The sequence below is a fragment of the Callorhinus ursinus genome, unplaced genomic scaffold (genome assembly GCF_003265705.2).
Source record: "Callorhinus ursinus isolate GAN/ISIS: 27379988/994484 unplaced genomic scaffold, GSC_fseal_2.0 scaffold1, whole genome shotgun sequence".
NCBI lineage: Eukaryota > Metazoa > Chordata > Mammalia > Carnivora > Otariidae > Callorhinus > Callorhinus ursinus.
Genome location: NW_027397063.1, coordinates 6,604,778 through 6,624,059, shown reverse-complemented (window position 1 = coordinate 6,624,059; position 19,282 = coordinate 6,604,778). Strand labels below are relative to the sequence as shown.

General features: G+C 37.3%; 2 pseudogenes; both read right to left on the bottom strand.

Annotated features, from left to right (window-relative positions):
* Positions 1-13,970: 13,970 nt before the first annotated feature.
* Positions 13,971-14,163, bottom strand: LOC112833841 (keratin-associated protein 19-7-like; annotated as a pseudogene).
* Positions 14,164-17,381: 3,218 nt separating this feature from the next.
* LOC112820739 (NADH dehydrogenase [ubiquinone] iron-sulfur protein 4, mitochondrial pseudogene) lies at positions 17,382-18,015 on the bottom strand (annotated as a pseudogene).
* Between the last annotated feature and the right edge of the window lie 1,267 nt (positions 18,016-19,282).

The following is a 19,282-nucleotide window of genomic DNA, read 5'->3' as shown; positions in this document are numbered from 1 at the left end:
CAAACACGTTGGAAAGGAATTCTTTTCCATCTGTTTCAGTAAACAAAATGCTTACTGGAAATATTTATGGGAAAAAATAGGAAATTCGGACCTAGGTGATAAGATAAAGTGATGTAAAGAAGGTATAATGAAGAAAGGAATCAAACAAATAAAAGAAAGTTGGTGAACCCAAGAGCATTTTTGACAACTGTTGCCTTGTTATGAAGGGGATTAAAAACTCTAATGAGCTTTATAAGCAGAGGGGCCTTTTGGCTGCCCCTTCCCTGTCTACATGTATGATGACGATAAAAAGTTAAGTGTAAAATTGCATATTTAGATGGTGGATTTTTTTTTCCAGCTTTATTGAGGCATAATGAACAAATAAACATTGTATATGTTTAAGGTACACAACATGATGTTTAATGTATATCTACATTGTGAAATGATTACTACAATCAACCTAACCAACATATCCATCGCCTCCCATTGTTACCTTCTTTTTTGTGGTGAGAACAGTTGCTATTTAGTCTCTTAGCAAATTTCATGTATACAATACATTATTATTAACTATAATCATCATGCTGTGCATTAGGTCTCCAGAACTTTCATCTTTTAACTGCAAGTTTGTATCCTTTGACCAATGTTTCTCCATTTCCCCCACTCCCAGCCCCTGGTAAACCACCATTTTATTCTCGGTTATTATAATTTTGATGTTCTTAGTTTCCACATATAAGTGATATAATGCAGCATTTGTCTTTCTGTGTCTGGCTTATTTCATTTGACATGATGTCCTCAAGTTCATCATGTTGCAAATTATTCAACTTTAAATGGTAGGTTTTTTATTAAATCCAAATGAATTGATCTCAGGTGATTAAAGTTGAAGCCAGCCAGACTAACTAAGTGCTAAACTAAGAGTTTGAGCACCATAACTCAAACTCATCGAAATGCATATGTTTGCTTGTTTTATTTTTATCAATAAGCATCAATTTATGAAGCAAAAGAAAATGTCTTGAAAATAAAAATCAGTTAACCCAAGTTATTTCAAGTCATGAATTTAAATCCTCACTAGATTCTTCAGTAAACACTGAAGAGCAGTTATTTTTTTTACAGCTTTGTACTTTAGGTAAAACTGGAAACATATATCTGGTTTGAAAGGTGTAGCATTTTCCTTAAGATATTACAGGCTACCTAATAGATAATCAGATAGCCAATTGAGACAGGCAATCAACATTTCAGGAAATTCTGTTACAATAAAATAAAAAAAAAAAACAGAAAAACATATATTATGTAATAATGTGGTAGTAATAAGAATTCTTAGCCATTTGTCTTAAACCAAAAGGACATGTCTAATTTTAAAGATTTTTGAAATTTTAGTATTCAAAAAGAAACTGCTCAGTAGCAACAGTAAAAACAGGAATCACAGAATGTCAAAAACTTGGTCATGAAACTAGAGGAATAGATGTGGAGAGTGCAGCTGGGTGAGCTATGGAAGCAGTATACGGATGTGAGCACGGTGTATAAATGATGTATGATGTTTGTATTGTGCCACTCTTTGGAATAAAAGTTGAAAAAATTAACTCCACAGGTAAAGTCACACTTTAAGTTACCACGGACTACTTACTGCTGTTTCTAAAAGGAAAGAAGAGATGTGTTTTTGTTAAGAGTTAAAAGATTATTATATCAGCTACATCATTTAAATTGGCTTTGAAAAACACTTGGGTCTACCTAGTCATTTTAATCAGGTGTCTATGGGAACAACGCATACTATCTCTAAAAATAAGAAATCATTGCTCATTTAGAAGACCCAATCAACACCAAAGAAACGTGATACTCAGAAATCACTGCTTTTTTATAACAATAATAAGTAGATTCCAGCTAAAAATACAAGGAGAAAACTGATACCTCACACAATCATTGTGAAAGATATAAACTGAATATTTGGGATCAAGGTCAGCAAATATTACAAAGTGACTGCACAAATACAACCACCAAGTTAAAAGCTGTGGGTAAAACTGACTTTCTAAATGGAAGAACTGGTACAAAAATGGGTCAAGTAGGTTGTATGCAATGCCATAATGTTCTTTATTATTAAATCTTCACTGAGATTAGGATGCCATATCCTACAAGTCTTTTGTCATATAGGTTTTTTTCCCCCAGTGACTAAATATTTAATGCATCAAATATATTAAAGAAAAATAAGTAACAGTATTGCTCAACACGTTGCAAAACCAGCTTGTTTGATTATTTCCTTGGATTGATTTCTGAGGTACAAATTAAGCAGCCTGGAATACTGCAATGTGATTTGTAAGATATCAAAGTTGAGACAGAGTCTATGACAAATACTGGAAATAAAATACAATTAAATAGTCACTCAATGAAATCATTTGGCAGACAAATGTCATGCTTTAAAGATCCCAGTCTTCAAGTGATCAAAATAGCTCCCAGCAATGGGACAAAGATGGTATTAATTCAATGAATACAGAATGTTAACATCTTATTAATGAATGTTGAATTGATTGCTGAGAATATATACCTTCCATGACCAGACAGAGGCCAGAATATTATTTTCACCCTGTCCTCCAGAGTCTTCATCTCCAAGTCCAAATGAGAGTGGTAACTAAGACCCTGAGGTCACAATACCCATTATAAAGTTTGTGTGGAAGCTTGGATTGTCAATGACTTCAGCTTACTCTCTATTACAGGAATGAATTTAGTTGGGTAGTAAAAGCTGAGTTACTTGAGCTTAAATGTCACTCTCTGCACAGGGACTTGACAAATCCTCAGAAGTGAAGCTGGGAAAGCCTGCAGCCTCTACAGTTCAAATGGCATCTGAACCCCCCCAAACTCTTTAATATCCCCTTGATTCTAGCATGTGAACATGTTTTAATTTAGTATTCCTTTAATCAACTTTGTGCCTATTAGAGGTAATTTTTCCATCCTCAAAGCCTTAGCTTTTATCCTACCTTGGTTTAGATTCCCATAAACTCACTCCATGACATGAGGTAATACTGTGTTTCAAAAGATTATTTGGGTCCACTAATTATATATGCCTGCTTCTGACACTCTCTGTAAGAACATATCTTATGTAAATGTCATGATCTGTCCAACCATTCTTCAAAACAAACCTCTGCTGAAGGGTTAATGACTTCAACTGAGTCCCTGAGACAGACACGTCTCTCACCTTGGTAGTAATAATAGTGAGAATATGAATATTAAGTGTTTATTCATACTTATTTTGTGCCAGGAACTTAAGATGTACACTTAATACGATCATCCTGTGAGGTAGATACTAGTATCACCCTCAATTCAGAGAATTTAAGTAATAACATATGCAAGGACATCACAGCTATTTAGCACACAGTTGGATATAAACCTAGGTGAGCCTTCGACTCAAGAGCCTATGTGTTTTTCACTTGCCTGCACCGCTGATTTAGAAAGCCCTCCAGAAGGGGAGTAATATAGACACTTGATGGTGTTATCAACAACACATTTAGATCGATAAAAGCTTGGGCCATAATTTTTGTAGAGATAGTTGATCTTCGACTCCTTCTCCATTTCCTTTTGGTGTCTGCCCCGCCCCGTTGTCACATCTCTTCTTACAGCTCACTCCCCACAGGCTCTCCCTTGGGGTCCAGGTCTCTCACTGTGGCATTCCACATGAGCCTGTTCCCTTGATACTACATCTCTTGCTGCGGTTTGTCTCTTCATTTTCTCCTTCTCCTCTTTGCTTTTCCTCCCCAGATTTTTGTGTTTAGTGTCTAGGGACAGGTTGGGAGCAATGTATAGTTGGTCTTCCTCTCAACCCCAAATGAAATTCCAGTTCTAACCATGATCACATGTCATAACGTTAAGTGCTAATTTTGATTTAGGGAGAGTTTTCATCAACTATGGAAAACTGGAGGAGTGGTTTGGGAGGTGTATCAGAGTCTCCAGATAAATTGAATCAATACTGGGTGTGTCTCTGTGTGTGTATGCTATTTTAGTATATACATTTATTCTTGTATATAGTACATACTACTCTATATTGTATATACTACGGTATAAATATATATATATATATATATATATATATATGGAGATACATATATAGTGTGTGTATATATGTGTGAGTGATCTCATATAATTAGATGAAGAGATCTATTTTAAGGAACCAGTTCACATGATTGTGGTGGCTGGCAAATCATGCAGGCTGGAAGTTCAGGCAGGAGTTGATACTGCTCTCTTGAGGCAGAATACCTTCTTTGGGAAACATCAGTTTGCTTTTAAGGCCTCCAATTCATTGGATTAGATCTACCTGCATTATCCAGAGTAATCTCCTTTACTTAAAGTCAACTGATTATAGATGTTAACCACATCTTCAAAATACTGTCACAGTGTAGTAAACCCTGACAGATGTTTGTTGTCGTTTTCCTTTTTGTACTGCAAGTACCTGAGTTAAGCTTTGATTGCCACCACTTCAAAGAGGCATCCACTTCAAAGATGGTGATCCTTAATGAACACATCTCCAGCCACACACCGGATAAATCTCCAGGCCACCTCCCCACACTGCAGCTTCTTGGTTTTAGAGATATATAACTTGATTTCAGTAACTGACCATTTGGGCCATTTGTTTTTTTTTTTCTTCCTAGCTTTAAATTCTCTCTCATGTTTTAAGTTCACCAACAGCAAAACCCTAGGCTCCCACCCTTGACCCTAATAAAAGCAGAACCCCAGGCCCATGTTCTTTCTCTCTCTCTCTTACTCCTTCTCTTTCTCTCCCCCCAATGACCTCACTGTGTGGTCCCAGATGTGTTGTGTAATTTCTACATCTTATAAGTAAATTTCCTTTATTTTTTTTAAAGTTTCACCATGGTTATTGCTAAAGGGCATCTCACAATCTTAATAAGAACTGCAAAGTCTTGTCCAACCATAACATTGGTTATTGGTAGGCTAAGACCAGCATACAAAAACAGTGACACCTAGATTACTGTTTGATAAATCACTGAGTACCATAGCCCGGTCAAACTGACACATAAAACAAACCATCACAGGAGCTAAGAGGACCATGTACTTATTTTCTGGGCTGAATCTGGTATGGAAGAAAACATCTAATGTGGATTCATTTCAGCTCTGTGTCATTGACATTGCTTTTTGGGGAGGGCGAAGGGGTTACTCAGTAGCTAAGCTTTGTTCCAGAATGAAGAAGTGTTGTAATTCCCAATACAGACCCTGAGGAGGACGAGACAATTCCTTTTACTATTCCTAATAGTGATATCTTGTATGCATGAATTAGGAACTAGGATATCACCTGGTCTTGGATCTTAGACGAAGTGATACAAAGACAAAAGAATAATTCAAAATTCATCCAGAGTTGTGGTGTCCAGTAGTGGCTAAAAGCATCTGTGACGGTAATGGAAGAAGTGGTAGCGTAACAAAACCGTTGCTGCAGTGTTAGCTTGGTCGCTATTCCAGCAGTCTCTATATCCCTGGGCCCTATATATCTTGTCAACTTCATCTCCCCACTTACCCACAGGTTCTTTGATTTACCCACATTCTCAAAGTTTCTTTTTTAGGGGGCCTGGTTGGCTCAGTTAGTTAAGCGACTGCCTTCGGCTCAGGTCATGATCCTGGAGTCCAGGGATCGAGTCCCGCATCGGGCTCCCTGCTCAGCAGGGAGTCTGCTTCTCCCTCTGATCCTCTTCCCTCTTATGCTCTCTATCTCTCATTCTCTCTCTCTCAAATAAATAAATAAAATCTTTTTAAAAAAAAGTTTATTTTTTTTAAATGATTTCCATCTCTTTCAATGAAGAACCGTCTCAGATAAATTGTCTTTCTCTTCAGTCCTATTTCTGGAAGAAAAGTACACAGTGAAGACAATGATATAGTCCTGGTATCTTTCCTTTAATTACTTCCTTGTTAATTTAATAGCACTGCGCTAGGACCTCTGAACAGAGCCTTGGAGTAGACTGGTGGGGAGAACTTGAGTTTGGGTGTCTTCATATGGTACAAATGACTGTTGGAATGGAGGTTCTAATAATTTATTGTAATTGCCTTGTGCATTTACTGTCTGCCCAGAAGCAATCCGCTGTTCTATATGGGCTGTTTAAACTTTTTAGCAAATTATTTCAGTTACCATTTCTACATAAAAATATAGCATGAAAGAAACTCAACTTACAATAGGATCATATCAAGTTTAATAACCATCTAGTATTATAGCCAGGAGTGAAATAAGAAAGTAAGACATTTTACTACATGAGTCTGTAATGAATTTCAATGCAGATGCATTAAAGCTGAGTAAATTCAGCTTTCAATGAACAAGCTCACTATTGAGAGGGGGAGAAAGATAAGCAAACATCACATTGTATAATAAAGTTTGTTGTGGAAAAAAGAAAATAGGTGAAAAGAATATCATTGAGGCTAGGCTTTCCCCCTCCTCTGGAATTTTTATATTCTAGTCCTTACAGGATGAGGAGGTGTTTCCTATGGAATGAAATACAGGGAAAAAAAAGGTATTATAATGAGATAAAAGAATTAAGGTAAAAATAATAGCTATAGCTAATATTGTTTAATCTGGGCTTGGCCATTCCTCTGTGCTTTACGAACCTTAGCTCATTTAATCCTCTCCACATTACAGGGAAAACCATGAAATCATCTTCTATATGCAGATAACAAAAGTGAGACTTAATGAAGTAAAATAAATTGCCCAAGGTCTTGGAGTTAATCAACATAGATATTGATACCCAAGCAGTCTGACTTCGAAGTTTGGGTTTCTAACCAATAAGATGGCCATGAAGAAGAATAGCCCCTTAAGATGTGAACGGGATAAAAAAGGATTTAGGATGACACTTAAGAGAGAATATTGGGATTATGTTATGGAGGGACTTGAAATAAGAAAGGAGAACTGGTGATGAAGAAGATGGGACCTCTTCAAGCAAGATCTATTTTATTTTATTTTTTAAATGTATTTATTTATTTGAGAGAGAGAGAGAGAGTGTGCTTGCATGGGTGGGGGAGGGGCAGACAGAGAGGGAGAGGGAGAGGGAGAGAATCTTAAGCAGACTCTGAGCTGAGCCCCCAGGTGGAATCACGACCTGAGTCAAAACCAAGAGTTGACACTTACCCAAGCACACCCTCTTTCAGTAAGATTTAAATGGAGAATTAAAGAGAATTCATAATCAGTGAATGAAGAGAGGAGGGAAATTGAGAATTACTTTCATTACTGATTTTTCAGTCTTGGAGTACCAGGTTGTAGAAATGCTGAAATGGAAGGCCTGGGGCAGAAAGGGTAACGTGTGAGAGAATAATGTATTGGTCAGGACATGTTGAGTTTCAGTTGCCTATATAGATACACATTTGGAAACACTCTTCAAGCAGAAAAACATCAGAAGAGAGGCCAGATTGGGAGGGACACCATATTGTGCAAATGAAAACACAAAGTGCCAATTACATTTCAATTTCAGAAAAATGACTTCTTTTTACTACATGTTCCATGTGATTTTTTTAAAACACATTTTTTTTGTTGTTTATCAGAAATTCAAACTTCACAGGTTGTCCTACATTTTATCTGGCATCCCCACACACTAGAGTTACATATTTGAGAGTCATCAGCTTGCAGAGAGGAGACCATGGATTGCTTTGAGTAGATGACATTACCTAAGAAATAGAATTGCTCAAAGGAGAGGGTAGATTGTGGGGTCTATGATAGAAGGCAAAACATTGCCCCTCTCTCATTTACTCTGCCTTATGACTTTGTAGTGTTCTCCCACTCTGCTTCCTGGCTCAGCCATATAATGTGCTTTGACCAATAACATGAGACAGAATTAATAGTGTGTCCATTCTGGGTATAGGTGTCCAATATCTTTGCAGGTGTCTATTTTGCTGTCATACTCCTGCCATCTTCATGAGAACACATCTGGTCATCCGTTGGAGAAAAAGAGACATGTGGAGCAGAGCCAGGTCACCCACTTCCCCACACAAACAGTCAGCCAACCCCTAGTTGTGTTAGTGAACCCAGCTCTCAGATGGATAAGTATCAAACTTATGGTTATATAATATTGAGGTTTGGGCGCCTGGGTGGCTCAGTTGGTTAAGCGACTGCTTTCGGCTCAGGTCATGATCCTGGAGTCTCAGGATCGAGTCCCGCATCAGGATCCCTGCTCAGCAGGGAGTCTGCTTCTCCCTCTGACCCTTCCCCCTCTCATGTGCTCTCTCTCTCTCTCATTCTCTCTCTCTCAAATAAATAAATAAATAAAATTAAAAAAAAACAACATTGAGGTTTGTGGTTGTTATGCAGCAATGTTGTGGTAGCAAGCAAGTAGCATTCTTTCTTTTTTTTTTTTTTTTTAGGATTTTATTTATTTGTTTGACAGAGAGAGACACAGTGAGAGAGGGAACACAAGCAGGGGGAGTGGGAGAGGGAGAAGCAGGCTTCCCGCCGAGCAGGGAGCCCGATGCAGGGCTCGATGCCAGGACCCTGGGATCACGACCTGAGTTGAAGGCAGACGCTTAACGACTAAGCCACCCAGGAGCCCTGGCAAGTAGCTTTCTTATAAACATCTTTACTACATGTGCTCAGGTACACAAGCTCGTGCTGAGGTTGAAAACCCTCTATTTTTTAATTTATCATTGGTTATTCTTAACTCAAAACTCACTATCGTATGATATAGAATAAGTAATTTAAACTCTCCAAATTACAATTTTCTCACCTATTCCAATGGAATAGCAATAACTATCTCTTAAATTCTGAAGTTTAGTTGTAATAATGTCAGACCAAGTAAGTACACAGTGAATATAAGTTATCATTATTAGTTATATTGACATTGGCTTGTGGCTATACCTTTGTACCAAGGAGAGTGCCTAGCATATGTATCTATGGAAATGATGAATAAAGTATGAAGTTTAAAATAAAAATAAAAGCTTGTGTTTTTTTATCAATAGGTTCATATCATTATAATAAGAGGACTCTTAATGTAATGGATAATTTGGCATATATATAGAGAGAGATATAATTAATAGGCTGGTACTATCACATATTTATTCAGTACATATTTTATGAAATACTGTTTGTGTATCAGGCATTGCTCTAGGCACTGAGGATTCAGCAGTGAATAAAACAGAATGTCCTTGCCCTTATAGATTTTGCTTTCCCTGGGGAAGACACAAAATATGTGAGGAAACAAGCCAGTATATACACCCACTGGTGATAAGTATTATGAGGAAAGGGCTATATAAAGGACTAGAGGTCAGTAGGGTAGTCAGGAAGTGACATGATGCTATCATAAATGATGCTACCAGGTTATCTCGGGCAATTAGGGGAGACATTCCAACAGAGATAAAAATTAGGTTGATTTTTAAAGATGAGTAGGAATTCATGATGCAAAGTGAAGAGCATACCACCTGAGGTGATGCAGGAGCTAGGATAAAGGCAAATAAGTTGAGAACGATTATGGGTTATTTAGGAAATAACACATATTAATATAGCTAATGTTTACTGAACTATATGTCTGATGGACCAGTTCTCTGGTCCATGCTTTTTTGCAAATTGATTTTTAACTGAATTGTCTTAGATTTCCTTCCATTCCAGCACACTGAGAGCTGCATGTTTTCTTCATAATAGATTTACGTGCCATCCCAAGACAACATAAAGAGACATTTTAAACAAAGGGCTTTTAATAAAGGGACTAAAAGGTGAAGGGAGGCTTTGCATCTTGGAAACCAATAGATGAGAAGGTATAACCACAGTCCTAGGGACAAATGATGACCATGGACTTTAGAAAATGAGTAAAATGAAATACGTACATTAAGGAGGTAGGACAGCAGTTACCAGTCGCTTGCAGAGATGAGAGAAGAGATATAGGAAGCCTCCACAAATTCTGACTTGAGTGGCTGTATGGATCATGGTGCCACTGTCAACCAACTGAACTATAAAACCTAGATGGTTCCTATAGCCCATAACAACGTGCTTGGCAGAAACATAACTAAATCTATAACAATATTAAGCCTCAAAATCTCCAAGTTCATAGCTAGAGCCATAGATCGATGCATAGCTTCACCCTAGTCCTCCACGTTTTGGAGACCAGCAATTTTATTTGTTGAATATAAACATAAAAAAAAAACCTTTTATTCAGACTTGGAAAATCAATCGGTTATATTAAGTTTTTATTCTATTCAGATATATGATAAAATATCTACTAAACTGCCCTTTCCTATTAATAGAGCAACTTTTTTTTTTTTAAAGATTTTATTTATTCATCTGAGAGACAGAGAGAATGAGAGACAGAGAGCACGAGAGGGAAGAGGGTCAGAGGGAGAAGCAGACTCCCTGCTGAGCAGGGAGCCCGATGCGGGACTCGATCCCGGGACTCCAGGATCATGACCTGAGCCGAAGGCAGTCGCTTAACCAACTGAGCCACCCAGGCGCCCCAATAGAGCAACTTTTATTGGTTAAAGAGTTTTTATATTGATTTTTACCATTAGATTGCCTATAACCAATTTGAAGTCAGTAATGAGATGTGATTATGATTATTATGTCTCTAAAACTATTTTCAGTGGAGGTAATACATTTTACTTTTTGCATCTGGGTTTCAAGAAATTATTCTCCCTCTCACTCTATCCTTTAACATTAATCCCGGATCCTAAATTATGTAATCTCTATTCCTTAGCCCACAAGCGGTTCACCTAACGCTGTCATGCCTTCTTCAAAATTAGGACCTTTATCTTTAATCAGGATATTTTCCCCCTACTTACATTCAGAAGAATGTAACATCTTACTGATGTAAGAGATATAAACAAAATTTCTCCCAACAGAACTATTTAGTGACTGCAATTTAGAAACGCGTTTCATGTTCCCAGCTTCCAAGTGTCCAAGAGTGTAACCAAGAACATCAACATAGCTTTTGCAATATGCTTCTAAAAGCCATGACATTCAGGAGAATCACTAATTATGTTTGGCCCCAAATCAAATTTAATAGCATCTGGACAGTGCAGATCAAAAATAAAAAAGACCTTCAAATAAGGGCAACATTTAAATCTAATATGCATGATATGCAAGGTCATATTCAGTACAGTGTACTGTCTGTCCAGAGGTAATTATGTTGAACAATCACATACTCTGTATTCCAAGTAATGGTTCTTTTAAAAGGCCTGTAATTCCTTATATACGTTTGTCAGGGCAAACTTTATATGTACTTACACCTCTTATAGAGCACATGTAAGTGTGCAAACTAGTTCGCATATTGTTACATTTTAGACAGTGGAAAATGAACAACCAAAGTTACAAATCGCATAGAAAAATAGCTACAGTTATCATTATCATTAATCTACAGGGATCATTGCACTGTACTGTTTGGTTAGAACAAAAACTAATGACCTGAAGAATTCTATTTTATCATAGGGATTTAGAACACACTAAGCTTTATGTACGAACATACTAAGCTTTATGCATTACTAGCGAGATTAAATGAATGCAGAAGGGATCTTTTGGAGAACCTTTGAATTGACACCTTCCAGTTTATTAGCACTTGGGCAGGTAATCACCACTCTTGTTCTCATGTCAACCTCACAAAAATATGGAAGGCATATTCTATGTAAGTCACCAGGCAGGCCTGTTCTATGAATTCTTCTCTTTCATTTTTTTTCTCTTATTTCTTGTTTGGTTTTCTGATTTAAAATCTAAACTGCAGTGCAGGTAAAAAGTTAACCATTCTTGCTGTGGCAAATTGTTCTTCCAGTAATGTTTTTCCTTTCAGTTACAGAAGGATAAAAAGAATTTCTCAAGACATAAGTCATATGGATCCAAGTATGAATTTGAGTGGATTCAGACATGTCCAATCATGTCAGACAAACTGGTGAAACAGGCTGTTCTGGTCACTTTAAAAGTTGGTTAAGAAACCTTCTAAAAGAGAATTCAATCTGTGCTCACTGTTGATGTTCCAAGAGGCTTGTTCCAAAGGGTGAACTGATGGGATAAGCCTAAAAGAAAGTTCCTCATGAGAGATTGAGGAATTTTTTTGGGAGAGAGTAAATTCTGAAAAAAGAAAAAGCCAGGTTGTTTGACTCTGACTGAGCAATGAGGCCAGAGTTTCCAGCCATGGGAGATTCTTATCAGTAAAGCAACTGGTATGTGCCTGAGGTTTGACTTTGTACCACTGTTTATTCATAAGAAGATCTATAGAATATTATGAGCCTTCTAACAGAGTGTAAAAAGAAATCAGAAAAGAACACCCCATACACCTTTGTTTTCCATAGAACTCTGTAGCATTGAGTTCCAGTGCACCATGGCCTTATATGGGACGATAGCCCTCAGTAGATGCCAACTATAGAAGTATAGTTCCTGCTCAGGAAATGAATGATGCTTTCCAAACTCCTCCCCTGCTCAAAGACAAAGTTTATAGGAAAGCAAAGGCATGTCTGGCCAGACCAGTGGTACTAAGAAGACATTCGGCAAGGGAAGGGATGGATAGAAAGACCATAAGAGATATTTAGGGATTAAGGATTACACTTAATGTGATGAATCACTACATTGTACACCTGAAACTAGTATTACAAATCACAGTAACTAACTGAAATTTAAGTAAAAACTTTAAAAAAGAAGATATTTAGAACAGTAAAAATGTTCTGTATAATATTATAATGATAGATTCATGTCATTGTATATTTGTCCAAACCTATAGAATGTACTACACCAAGAATTGACCCTAATGTGTGGGCTAGGTGATGATAATGTGTCAATGCAGATTTATTAGCTATAACCAATGTACCAGTCTGATAGGGCATATTGATATTGGGGGATGTTGTGCAGGTGTGGGAGCAGAGGGAATGTAGGAACGCTCAGTACCTTCCTCTTGATTATGCTGTGAAACTAAAACAAAGCCTTAAAAAGAAAGAAAATATTTAGCTGGTAGCAAAGTCACACAGAAACATGTACTTGAATGGAAATATGAGAATGACACACTCCTTAGTAGTTCCAGGAACACTTTTTTTTTTAAAAGATTTTATTTATTTATTTGACAGAGAGAGAGAGCACAGCAAGGGGAGTGGGAGAGGGAGAAGCAGGCTCCCCGCTGAGCAGGAAGCCCAATGCGGGACTTGATCCCAGGACCCCGAGACCATGAACTGAGCCTAAGGCAGATACTTAACTGAGCCACCCAGGTGCCCTGTTCCAGGAACACTTAAGGGACATTTGAGAGGACTGATACATACATACATACATATATATATATATATATGTATATATATATATATATATATATAATGTAGCAGACAGGGCAAATCATTTTCATTAACTGTTAGTATTACTCCCTATGTGTTCTCAAGCTTGCATAATGTGGTGAACTAGAAACTGTTGTATCATACTCTACATATCAATAGCCACAGAACTTACTGCTTCATAAGCCAATTTTTTATATTAGTTGCAAAAGATGTTAAAATAATAAAAATTAAAACATCAAACAAAACCAGAGTATTTAGATTTTGAGAAATCATTTTATTGGACAAAAGCAAAATACAAATTTTCTTTAAGATCTAGAAAGATAACATTTTGGTAATGGTGGCAAGAGAAGTAAACTAAACTGAGGAGAGCAAACTAGGACAGTTTTACATATTGAATATTCACTTAAAGTGATGGGTCCTAGGGGCTCCCGGGTGGCTCAGTCAGTTAAGCATCTGCCTTCGGCTCAGGTCATGATCCTGGGGTCCTGAGAATGAGCCCCGTGTCTGGCTCCCTGCTCCCTGCTCCGTGGGGAGCCTGCTTTTCCTTCTCCCTCTGCCTGCCGCACTCCCTGCTTGTGCTCTCTCTCTCTGTCAAATAAATAAATAAAATCTTTAAAAAAAAAAAAGATGATGGGTTCTGGAGGTAAAAAGCATCAAATATTTGTAGAAGCAGTTTAACCATTGATAAATAGCTATCAGTTGGTCCTGGAGAATATAAGATAGATGTTTTGGGAGTCAAAGTACAAAAATAGGACCAAATAAATTTGGAGGCTTTCCCTTTGCATCCAATTTCAAAAATACTTTTAGTAGAAGGTAGAGAATCCATATCCTCCATAGCACAGTGGGCAGCAGCTGTCATATCTTCGGGCTCCCCAGCCCCAGCCCCAGCCGTGTGGGGAAGCTGCCACATCCCGAGCCACTGCCACAGCCCAGGCCACTGAAGCCTCCACAGCCATAGCCCAGGCCTCCGTAGTAGTTGCCGTAGTAGTAGCTCATGGTGTCAAGGGTGGTGAGTTGGTTTGCGGTTCAATGCAAGAGTCAGAGTGTGAATGTCGATATCTTTACAAGGAGGCTTATGTACTCTGATCAGAAAATGTGACAAAACATATGCCTTTCCTTTGGTGTCATTCCATGAATTATATTTGCCTGACACATCTTATTAATCTGTGGACCCCCGACCACAGGCATAAAGAATGTTAGGCATCTGCCTTCAGCTCAGGTCATGGTCCCAGGGTCCTGGGATCGAGCCTGGCGTCGGGCTCCCTGTTCAGCAGGAAGCCTGCTTCTCCCTCTCCTACTCCCCCTGCTTGTGTTCGCTATCTCGTTGTCTCTCTCTCTGTCAAATAAATGAAATCTTTAAAAAAAAAAAATCTTTAAACAAAAAAGAATGTCTGCACCTGCTTGGCTACATAGGATGTAGAGCAGAGCTTGCTGCTATAATCTTCTTGGAATGAATTGCTATTTCTTCAAAGTATTGACATACCAAAGCCTAAATAGAATACGTGATTGCCAGTCACTTGACATCAGTTACATTAAATATTGTTGAATTTCTAATTAAATATCTTCTCATCACCAGCATTTGAGAGTTACTGTAATTGGTTCTACAAAATAGCAAAAAATAATTAAGATCAAGGCTCTTAAGTTTACCAATTTCTTTAAAAGGCACATGTATTTTGTATCATGAGAAGCAAATGATGCACCTCTCTTTAGAATATAAAAGAACACTTTATGTCAAGACAGATTTGGTTCACTTGCCATGTATACCAGAAAACAACCACAAAAGCTCACCTGATTTCTAGAGTTTTAAAATTTTGGCAATGTACAACTAATAGTTTTATTTTTGGCTTTAAATGCCAGCATACTTGTTCGGTTTAAATACATAGCAGAATTGGAATCACTAGTGGAAAGACTATCACAGTGATCAAAAATCCATCTTGTGGGAAGTCTTCCCACAGTACATTTTTTTTTTAATATCCTGGGCCCTTTCTCCAGAATATGTTCTAGTCTCTCTGCTACCACAAATGCAGATTATATTTGCCCCCCTACACCATGTCCCCCTCTTTCTCTGCCCTTCATCATTTATCCATGTATCTTAGATCTTCTTCAAATCTTACGCCAAACATCACCCAACTTCCTTCCTCCATGATTCATTGCTGCATCCAGGTATGAGTGTGAAGTGAGAAAAATGGTTTTGGCTCTAAGTCTATATTTAAAAGAACACAGCATCCTTCTACCTAGATCTCCAGAGTCAATATTATATATCTGCCCCTGTCTTCTCTTTGCTTAGTCTGTGCCCATTTTTTGTCTGTAGGTAATTTCTAGCTTGTCTTTCCTAAGATATCAACAAAACCTTTCTAAGATATTGACAATGTTGTTAAAACTCCTAAAATCATCTTAAATTTTAAAAGACCTTGTACAACCTAGAAGATGTAAGAAATTTCCTTCATGTGTAGCATACTTTTAAAAAAGGACAAGAAGGGTGCCTGGGGAGCTAAGTTGGTTGGGCGTCTGCCTTCAGCTCAGTTCATGATCTCAGGGTCCTGGGATTGAGCCTTATGTTGGAGGTGTGGGGGGGGGGTCCCCGCTCAGTAGGGAGTCTGCCTCTCCCTCTCCCTCTGCCTCTCCCACCCCTCCACTTGTGCTCTCTCTCTCTCTCAAATAAGTAAATAAAAATTTTAAAATAATAATAAAAAAATAAGAAAATAAAGAAGGACAAGAAATAAAGAAGCACTCTTTGGAAGCAGTTGGCCTGATATTCACAGAGTTCCTCACCTCAGCCCAGAGAGTTAATCATTGATACCTAAAGCTCTATGCAAATGTGCCCATCCCTTGACACTTGGGACTCAAGAAACTTGTTTTCTATGACAATAACCATTTTGCTAAGATTTTGTTGAGATTTCTAAGTAATATGACATCGTTTTTGGATGGGTCTGTTCACTGACCTGACCTAGTATCTAAACGAAACCTAGCATTTAGTTGGCACTCAATATTTTTTTTAAAGCAAGGACAATGCATATCATAACCTAAGCAACTGATCTGCTGTTCTAGGAAATGTTTTATGGCTGACATGAGTTCCAACAGGCTTTCTGGTTTCAGAGTGGCACTAACCCCAATATTAGCCTTTAATCTCCATGCTATTCTAACCCAAATCCATTCCATTTTTATTCCTCATTTCAGAAATCAGCCAATTGATAGAATGAATATTTTCATTTTTAATGAATCATTTAGAAGTATGAATAAATTGCATAGCATTAAGGATTCCATAGTCTCTTTGTGTAGCTCTGTCAGAGCATGTAACTATGATTAAAGGCTTTTAATTATTTTTTTAACGTCTAAGACTATCTCTGCTTTATAGATGGAAACAATATGGGACACAAATGAAAAATTTCACTAGCAATAAACACTAAATGTGTTTTCAAAGAAGAAAACACATGACTTTGGTATTCATCACTTATAAATGTCCATCCATTGTAAACAAAAAAAAAGAATTTGAAAAATACAAAACAAATGTTTTTTCCCATATGCATAAGTGAAAATTTTACATTGGAAATTTCTTTCGGGGTTATTATTTTTCTGCCCATTTAGTGGATCAAAGGCAAATGTGGATCATTGTTATTATTATTTTTTTAAGTTTTCACTCATGACCCAAGTTGCTATTGATGCTGATGGATGGAGGAGTGAAAAATGTTCTTACATTTTCCCTAGCAGTGAAGAAGTCTTTTGTTATAAATTCCAAACATTTTCTCTCACCTTAGATGCAGATTCATATAATCTAAACAAAACAAAATTATGATAATATTGATTATACTAAGAATGTCAACAGCAGTAATAATTATATTGATTACTGCTTGTCAGGCCCAAAGTGCCTGTCCTTGGAGATACTAACCAAATGAAAGGATCAAACTCCACAGTGTGATCCTTCAATAGGGTAAATGACTTGGCCCTACTTCCCTTGCTCAGCCCATACAACCCCTAGATGGCACAGACTGAAAGAAGAGGTCATCATGGGTCTTTTTCATTTGTTTTGTTACCTAAAGTTGAATTTAACATGAGCAAGTTTAACATTGCTCATTATTTAATTATATCCAAAGGCAGATAACCTACAAATTGACAGGTGCAGTTCTCTATATCAGAACAATAAAAATGTTAAAGAAACATAGGTCTTAATCTAAGTAAAGGGATCAATCTCCATAAAAATCAGCTTTTTGTTGTGGTTAAAGGTCAAATTTATTAGGAAATTAAGAGATGTATTATACATGGACTATAAATACTGCACAGCTGACTTTATTCACTGTCAAGTGCAGAGATATAGTCAGTGCCAACCTATTTTGTGGATACTCTTGTTCTTTTGTTCCAAGAAAAAATTTGCACCATAAGACTTGGACTTGGGTTTTGGAAACTTCCCATCTTCAATGTCATAGCTCCACCCATTTTTTTCTGCAAAGGCAGCTGCATCTTCTTTAGTACTGAAGGTTAGAACCATGTTGGACAAGGGATCAGCTGTTGATGCCCAACCCATCAAAGGATTTTCCCATCGCTTCCTGGTATCAAACTCCATCTTCCATTTCTTTGTGTTATTTATTCCAGACTGCATGTTATTGCGAGCAGGAACAAAGATCCTGACTTTTCTAGTTTTGATATGCTCTTCTGGAACACCAAAGTAGTGATAACCAATTTTTCATCAACTGTTATGAGTTGCGTGTCCCAAGCTTGGTCCTGTGCCAGCCTCCATGTGGAAGTGCTTAACCACCTGATAGGAACCCTGGAAACAGAAATGGCAGCTACAGCCACTGCTCTTTTCTCCCACAACATTTGCCTCAGCCCCTCTGACATTGAGACCGCCGCCATCTTGCTGCATCTAAGCTTTCCTTATAAGCATCACCAGAACTTTCAAAATGGTTTATGTGACAACGTTCAAGGAGAAAATAGATAAAGAGAGAGGCAGCATAGTATAATCGAATACTCTAGTCTTAAAATGGCTTATTCTGAGGTTCCCTGCCTGCAAGACTATGGGACAACATTACAGAGTTTATTGTCCCTTTCAGATCTTTAATTCTGTGATTTCATTTTGTCCTTTTTTTATTACATTGGCCCAGCTTATAGCAAATATCAATAGATTCATACCATTACCTGAAGATGCCATTCAGTTTTAGGAAAAATTTAGAAATTCTGATATTTTACCTATTTTATTCCTTATTTCTTATATGGTATTCCCCCCTTATTCACAGGGGATATGTCCCAAGATTCTCAGTGGATGCCTGAAACCACAGATAGTACCGAACTCTATGTACGCCATGTTTGCTCCTATACATACATCCCCGTGATAAAGTTTAACTTATAAATTAGGCACAGAAAAGATTAACAATAATAACTAATAATTAAGTAGAACAACTGTAACAATATACTGTAATAAAAGTGATGTGAATGTGCTCTCTCTGTCAAAATACCTTTATTGTACTCATCCTTCTTCTTGAGATAATAAAATGTTTACAAAGTGAGATGACATGAGGTGAGTGACATAGGCATTGTGAGGTAGCGTGAAGCTGCTTTTGATCTTCTGACAACATTCCTGAAGGAGGATCATTTGCTTCTCACCTATGGCTGACCTCAGGTAACTGAAACCACAGAAAATAAAACCACTGATAAGGGGGGGACTACTGTCCTGTCGATAAAATAGTCATTCTTGAAGGGATGAATGGGGTCTAATTTTTTTTTAATTATTGAATGGTATTTTTGGTTAGTTGAAACCATACAACATTTTGCTTCACAATGATATTTCTGTTTGTATATTATTCTTACTGGATTACAGATACTTCAGTGTGACAAGGATGATGATGAGGGAGATGAATGACTCCAGTTCACATTTGATTATCCAGGTTAACAATAACTTTTATGTCTGTCTTATTTTATGTGCATAATAAATAGATGAAAACAGACTATGAATAATGGAAGATAATATATATTTCAAAGATTCACAGGAAAACAGCTTATTTTCTATGAAAATTTAGCAATATGGATTATGAGATTTGTGGAAAGTTTGCTCTGATTGTAGTTGTAAGGATGTGGTTGTCTAGCAACTACAAATATGTAGATGTAACACCACCTGTTTTTATAA